Raw genomic sequence first — 7,358 nt, forward strand, 5'->3', positions numbered from 1 at the left:
CTTTGCTATGTGAGCTGCTGCACACATCACACAAGGCACAGGTGTAAGCAACAAAAGCAGACTTCTGTTCTTAACTACAAATGAAAACATTCTTCCATCCCATTTTATCTTGCAACTTTGTACATTATTCCACCAGGAATAAATTTTAGTTGGCAGAGTATAGAGGAAATGTAGGGAAAAAGGAATGGAAGGAAAAAAAGTAGGTGAGCTGTCATTATAATGCACCTGCCCACCCCATCTCCTGTTGCCATATAAACAACATTAAAAATGAAAGAAAATACTATTCTTAGATTATTTTGACTACTCTTGTGAAACTGTTGGACAGGATATTTGTAGCAGACAAGAACATCTAATTGTTTAACTTCAACTTTCAACACTCATTCCTTTGATCCCAGTCATCCTAAAAGTTTCCCATGGGAAACATGCTACAGACATTTTGATGCACATGTTTTACCCCTACTTTTTTATACAAAATAACTCTTATCAGACTATACACCAACTTCTGAAAGTAAAATAACAAATGGGAACAAAAAGCTCAAATCAAGCAGTTCTCCTAATGCACACTAAATTAAGAATAGCATTTGATCTGTTTATTTCAAAATTTATCAGGTGCTGTCAGAATTAGCCATCTTTCTTTCAAATAGTGTTACCCTACCCCAGCTCATGGAAGGATCTCTGAAATACAGTTTCCATTTGACCCATATACCAGTTGCTCTTTTATGTTCTCACCTCCTATACACACACTATTCTAGTGCATAAACCAGGTACCCCCACATGGTCATTATATCAAAATCCTCCCATTAATGACCAGCCTAACACAGTGCCAACAGTTATTGAGAAACTGTACAATAAAAACAATGCTATTTATCCATCCTTCCTTTAGGTGAGAAACTTAAGAGTTACTTAATTTATCACTTTAATCTCCTTTCTCCCAAGTGATTTTTATATTCCCTCACATCCTACATTTCTTCACAAGCCTCCTAGCAACATCCCCCAGGCAAACGCTTTCTGGAGCAAATTCTCAAGTGGAGCAATGACATCCTTATGTCAGCTGAGGATCTTTTTATTACATACACAGCACTGATCAAATGCACTGCTGCCCTGTCTGCAGTCACCCTCTGCTCAGAAAAGCTCAACTCCTCCTCCAAAATAAACATTCATGCCAAAAGATCCTTAAATCAAAATAATTATATTCATCAGTAAAGTGCAAAAATTTCAGCATTAATGGAGAGCCACCAGCTGCAGTTGCACAAGTTATAAAATGCACCGTCACCATATTTAGAGGTCCTAATAAATATCTTTCCTCTCTGCTGCCATCTACTGACAGACTTCAAGGTTTTTTTAGAAATCTACTTTTCCTTTCCAGATAAACATTTAATAACAGCATCCTAGCATGCCCTACAAATTGGTCCACCCCAAACATATATGATATCAATAGTATTACCTCAACATATTAAAAGCAGCAGGAAAAGCTAAGCCCATGTGATGGGTCCCTGAATGGTCTTTTGATGGTGTTCACACTGCATGCTGCTCCTGAGGAAAATCCTCAGCCGGGTATCAGTGGCTCATGGTCCCTTGTCCAATGCATGGGAGGAGTTGAGTCACACAGAGATGTCCCTCAGAAGCCATATGAGCTGCCAAAAGTGAAAAGGAGATTCTAAATCTCTATGATAGACAGCTTAAATACTTTTACTTGAGTCTGCAGAACATCTAATGCTTAATGGTTGTAGCATTACTACTTATTACCTACTTCAGACAGAAGGCCCCCCAGTTCCACAGCCGTACATTTTAACCAGAAGGCTACAAAATCAGTTTCCCTCTCTGCATAATTCAGTACAAAAAGGGGCACAATTTTAAAAGCCTCACACCTCAGATGCACAGCGGAGACACTTGAATGCAGTACAATTGCTGATGGGTGTATCTGTATTAAATGACTGCAAGCTGTATGGTTACAAATATAAAACACAAGGCTTGCTTAGGGCCCCAAGTGAGCATAGAATTGGTTGGTTTGGAAGGAACATTAAACATCTTGTTCCAATCCCCTGCCGTGGGCAGGGACACTTCCCACTGGACCAGGTTGCTCAGAGCCCCGACCAACCTGGCCTTGAACACTTCCAGGGATGGGGCATCCACAGCTCCTCTGGGCAACCTGTGCCAGAGCCTCATCCCTCATCTCAGTGAAGTCTTCTTCTTAGTATTTAATCTAAACTTACTGTGTTCCAGCTTCCACCCATTTCCTCTTGCATATCACTTGATGGGCACTAAACTAATCACGTGTAAAAATAACCCTTAGCGTGAAGGCCAGCACGCTTCTGCGGCGCAGCTGTCGGGGGAGGTGCGAGCCTCCACACGCCACAAGCCGGAGTTAAAACCCCCTCCGTGCTCTGCTGTAGTTAAAGCCCTTCAGTGCTCTGCTGTGGAACGCTGCACTGCCAGCGCCATCTAAATCTAAGCACCAGACAGAGGCGAGGCTCATTGACACAGCCCTGCTGAGGGGCTCCGGTGGCCAGCCCAGGGTCCCCCTCAGCAGCACCGGCGCGCCCCAGCCCCGCAGGGTGCGGCAGCCCCGGGGGGCTCCCTCATGAGGCGCCGCGGGCTGGAGCGCCCCGGGCGGGGATGCAGCGGGCCGGGGATGAACGAAAACATCGCCAGCCCCTCCAGGGAGGGGACTGTCGCAACTCTGCTCTGTGCTGGTGTGGCCTCACTTTGACTCCTTGTCCGGTGTTGAGCACCACAATATAAAAAAAGGCATTAAGCTGTTAGAGAGCATCCAAAGGAGCGGCATGAAAACGGTGAGGGGAAGCTGTACGAGGAGCAGCTGCGATCAATTGGTCTGTTCAGCATGGAGGAGGCTGAGGGGAAACCCCATTGCTGTTAAAACTTCCTCCTGAGGGGAAGAGGAGCAGAAGGCACTGATCTCTGCTCTGTGGTGACAGTGACAGGACCCAGGGGGGTGGCCTGGAGCTGTGTCAGGGAGGTTTAGACTGGATGTTAGAGAACGGTTCCTCACCCAGAGGGTGGCTGGGCACTGGAACAGGCTCCCCAGGGAAGCTCTCAAAGCACCAAACCTGGCAGAGCTCAAGAACTCTGTGCTCCGGGGCACAGGGTGTGATTCTTGGGGTGTCCTGTGCAGGGCTAAGAGTTGGATTTGATGGCCCTGTGGGCCCCCTCCAACTGAGAACTCAAATGCTGTGATTATGTGAGGGGGAAGCCAGCAGGAGCAACACTCTGTAGTGACCACCATGGGCTGTTCCTCAGCTGTTTCTGCTGCAGGTCTGTCAGGAGCACAGAGTAGCTCAGTCTTTCCTCCTTTTCTGCTTCAATCATTGCAGAGAGTCACAGCTGGAAGGGACTTCTGGAGATCACCTAGTCCAATCCCACCTCCACCCCTTCCCCAATCAAGGCAGGGTCACCTGGAGCAATTTACGGGAGATTTCCACTCAGAGATCCCAGAAACACTCCTACTCACCCAGCCATCAGCCCTGTGCAGGCCAGAGTAGCAGGCATGGAAGAAAATACATGGTGGAAAGAACTGTGAAACACTAATGAACCACACATGTCAGTTAGAGAGTGTTATTCTAGCTACAGAGAGAAAAGGAACTGAATCCAAAGAGTGCAGGTAGTAAAAGAGGGGGTTTATGACTTTCCTCTTCATTTGCGCTTGGCACTTCATTCCCATTTTTTACTTGTTCCCATTCCATTATTTCTCACTAGTCTCACTCACCTAGATCAGGATACTTGACTGGTTCCAGAAAAGTTGAGTAAAAAGTAATACTGTGCCAGCAATGTTTTTACATTGCTGGATGTGATAGCCACTTTCACACACTGGAGATACTAAGAAACACTTAGCTGCTCTTAGGGTCATAAAATCACACTGCTGAAACAAATTAGTTGAAACATCTTTTGAATGCGTGTCATTTGATAATCAAAGTTTCATTTCTACAGTTGTCACTCTGTAACATATTGATATATTTTTTCTACTTGACACAGAACTCTTTTGTCATCTCCCTTAAGATAAATATGAATCAATAGAGCATTCAAAGCATTTTAAAAGTCACACTTTTATGTATTCTTTACTAAGTTACTTTAATTCTGTCTCTGCCTTCTTATTCTTATACTTAGTTTTTGCTTCTCTGTTCCCTGTTGTCAAAGGTTTCTTTCATCTCTCCATTTCTGTTGGCTGTGCTTCTAGGACAGTGGCCTTCTTGTGGCCATCTGGACAATTGTACTAATTTGAGCAGCTACTCCTAAAAATATACTGTGGGGGCCTGAATATATGTTGTATTGTAAGGTCTGTGTGGGTCCGAGTTGCTCCAAACGAGCTATAGCTGCAGGGTCCTTAGTTGGGCAGCAACTGTAGCTCGTGAAGGTAACTGAAATAAATAGGGGTGGGTCGAGAGTCAGGAGGAGCTCCTGAGAAGACAGGAAGGATTGTGCTGCAGAGAATGGAGAAGAGCCCCAGCAGAGAGGCAAGAACAACACTGCAGTGAAGATTACAACAATATACTGGTTTGAAGACATTTTGATTTTTAAAATCTGTTTTACTGTTTCATATAACTGAAAATTTATACCTGAAGCAATTTATATACTGAGGACTTTTGGTTTTTGGTTTCTTTTTGGTTTGTTTTCTGACAAGGTAGTGACTTCTGCTCCTTTTTCCCCAGTGTGCCCAGTAGCAGGTACAACTGATGCTGGCAGAGCTGTATTTCAGCAAGAATAAACTGACCTGTTACAAAGTACAGGTACCTCCCAGCATCCTATTTTGCCTCTCAAAGGGAAAACTTTGCTTTTATTCATCTAAGATAAGGTTGTTTAACCTGAGCTCTTTGGTACCTCATCTGGAAGGAAGTGCTTATTTCTTTTCTCTACTTATTTGTGTAATGGCAAATGCATAGTCAGAGACTTCTGTATCAAAATAATCTTCAGTGTTGCTCATACTGCCTCTGGGAGTCAAGATGCATCTCTAGGATTTGGGATAATTAATTTGCTTAATGTGTGAAAATAGCAGAATGGCTAACAGCCACCAGGGGGCATTAAAACAAAATAGATGAGTAAAAGTTGGTTGAAAGATTGGAAACCTGTGAAACTCCACGTAATAGAATTTGCGACAGTGGTGAAAAGATTTCCACCTTTCTTCAAACAGCACAGAATGTGTAGTGATTATAAGAGAGCAAGAAAGCTGCATTTATGCAACAGTCCTGGTGACATTAAAACTAAATTTGTTGCTGGAGTGAATTTTGGAATTATTTCTATGAAAGGATAAATTAGAAGTGATTCCTGCTTCTCCTGCTATGAGACTCAGAGAAAGGAAAACAGTGGCTCTGGGTAAAGAGACATTGTCACTTCCTTTCTGTGTTCCACTTCAAACAATGCTGGTTTGTTTCTGCACTAAAAGCAAGTGGAGATATTTTGTCACCTCTCTTTTCTTTAAGACTGAAGTACAAAAGCTGGATTACAACACATTAATTGAGCATATGCACCAAGTAACCCTTTCAATCTCAGCTATAATCCTCTGGTGAAGAGGAGGTGCACATGTGCCCTTTTCAACTAAGTGAAACTAAGTGGGGTTTATCATATTTTAAAAGAAAAACATTTTTTCTATAAGTCAGTTAAATTTAGTGGTGTTTGTATAAAGAGCTTTTGTTAACCCCAGCCTATTGTTTTTACCAGGATCAAAATATCTCTGTTAGCCAACCAAACAGAAGTGTTGTGGCCAAGTAAATTGCCCCCCTGTGCTGCTGTTGTGTCACTGTATGTGACATCATGCAAAACCACCACCACAGCCCCTGCCCCCAGAATCCTTTTTCCTTACATCATTGAATCACAATATCCAAATTATTGTAGCCTGCATGGATTACTGCAGTAGTCTGGAGTGAAAGCCTAAGGGATTAAATGTTTCTAGAGTATGAACCAGCATGAAGTAAAATTTTAAAAAAAGTAATAAAGTGCCCCAGCCTCAGGCCTTACACGCTGATATCAGTCCAAGTATTGTTCTATGATTAGAAAGAGATCCTAATAGCAAAGAGTATTTCTATAGCACTTGTCAGGTAAAGTTAGTCTGCCCTCATTTTCTCAGGAGTCTGAGGCACTCAGCATCTATTTCCCCCCTTTCCTATGCCTCTGTATTTTATGCTGTGTTGGAGAGCCATGTTGATTTTACCACTCCTCTAAGAGAGGGGCAACTCTTTCATAGCACAGCAAGAGAGCATCACAGAGCTCCTCCCCCTGTGTACAGGAGAAAGATGTGAAGGGTGTGCTGTCCCTGCCCCTCACACGTGGGACACAGCACACCATCTCTGCTCTCTCTGCAGTTCTAATTACACCACCTTGCCTAGTTCACAACTGGCCTGGAAGCAGCAACTCAACATTGGCTCTCATCTAAGTCGGACAGCCTGAAAAGTCCTGAAAACCTCAAGCCAAGAAGACAGCAGCTCCAAAAAAAGAGGTAGAAAAAGCAAACAAATTCATTTCAAAGAAGGAAGCAAAGAAAAATTACCTGAATGGTATTTTGCAGGCTGTTATGAGACATAATTTCAGTTTTCTAGCCTTTCTTCTTTAGTTCCTCACACTCAGGGGTAGAGAGCAGACCTCTTCAAGTTTAGTTTGTTTCCTGTCTTTTTGCCAAAAGACATACTGGAGCAAGGAATATTACAGGTACAGGAGAACTTCAAGGGACAGTCATGTACTTAGAAAAGTGCCTTGTACACACTTCATGCTTGGTTGATGTTCATTAAGCAAACACTGATCTGAAAGCTAACAGCTAATCTATTTAGCTCTGCATTCAGCTCCATGTCAGTGGTTTAGCTTCCCTTGTCCATGCCCTCTACAGACACCCTTCCAAAAGCCATGCTTACCTTCTTTGGGTAGTTTCCTCAGCCTTCTCCATAGTTAGCTCTTGTACAGCCATGTAATTAACTTTTTAGAGATGTCAGTATTAAACTGCTAAAACTTCATCTCTTCTTCAGTAACAACAAAGATTTCCCAAAGAGTCATCAGCTTCATAAAATAGCACATCTTCTCTAGGAGGAAAAGTGAGGAGTCTCCCCTTCATACCTGCCTGGCCAGGCAAGGCAAGGACCAGGCCTCCAGCTCAGCCCTGGAGAGGCTCACGTGAGCTGTGCAGGAAATGAGCTCATCTGAGTGGCGATTCCCAGCCCTGGGAGAGCCTCACCTGCAGCCAGGAGACTCCCTGCAGAGCCCAGGTGAGGGAGAATCTGCCACTTTACTTGCTCTGACAGATAGGTGTGAATTGCTGAGGCCAGCTGCAGATAAAAGGTGCTCACAGGGCACCCACCTGTAGGGAACCTCGAATTCTTGTTTAAACCCAAACAGCTGATTTGAATTAACTCTGACCTCTC

This window comes from Zonotrichia albicollis, chromosome 10 (assembly GCF_047830755.1).
Source record: "Zonotrichia albicollis isolate bZonAlb1 chromosome 10, bZonAlb1.hap1, whole genome shotgun sequence".
Taxonomy (NCBI): Eukaryota; Metazoa; Chordata; class Aves; order Passeriformes; family Passerellidae; genus Zonotrichia; species Zonotrichia albicollis.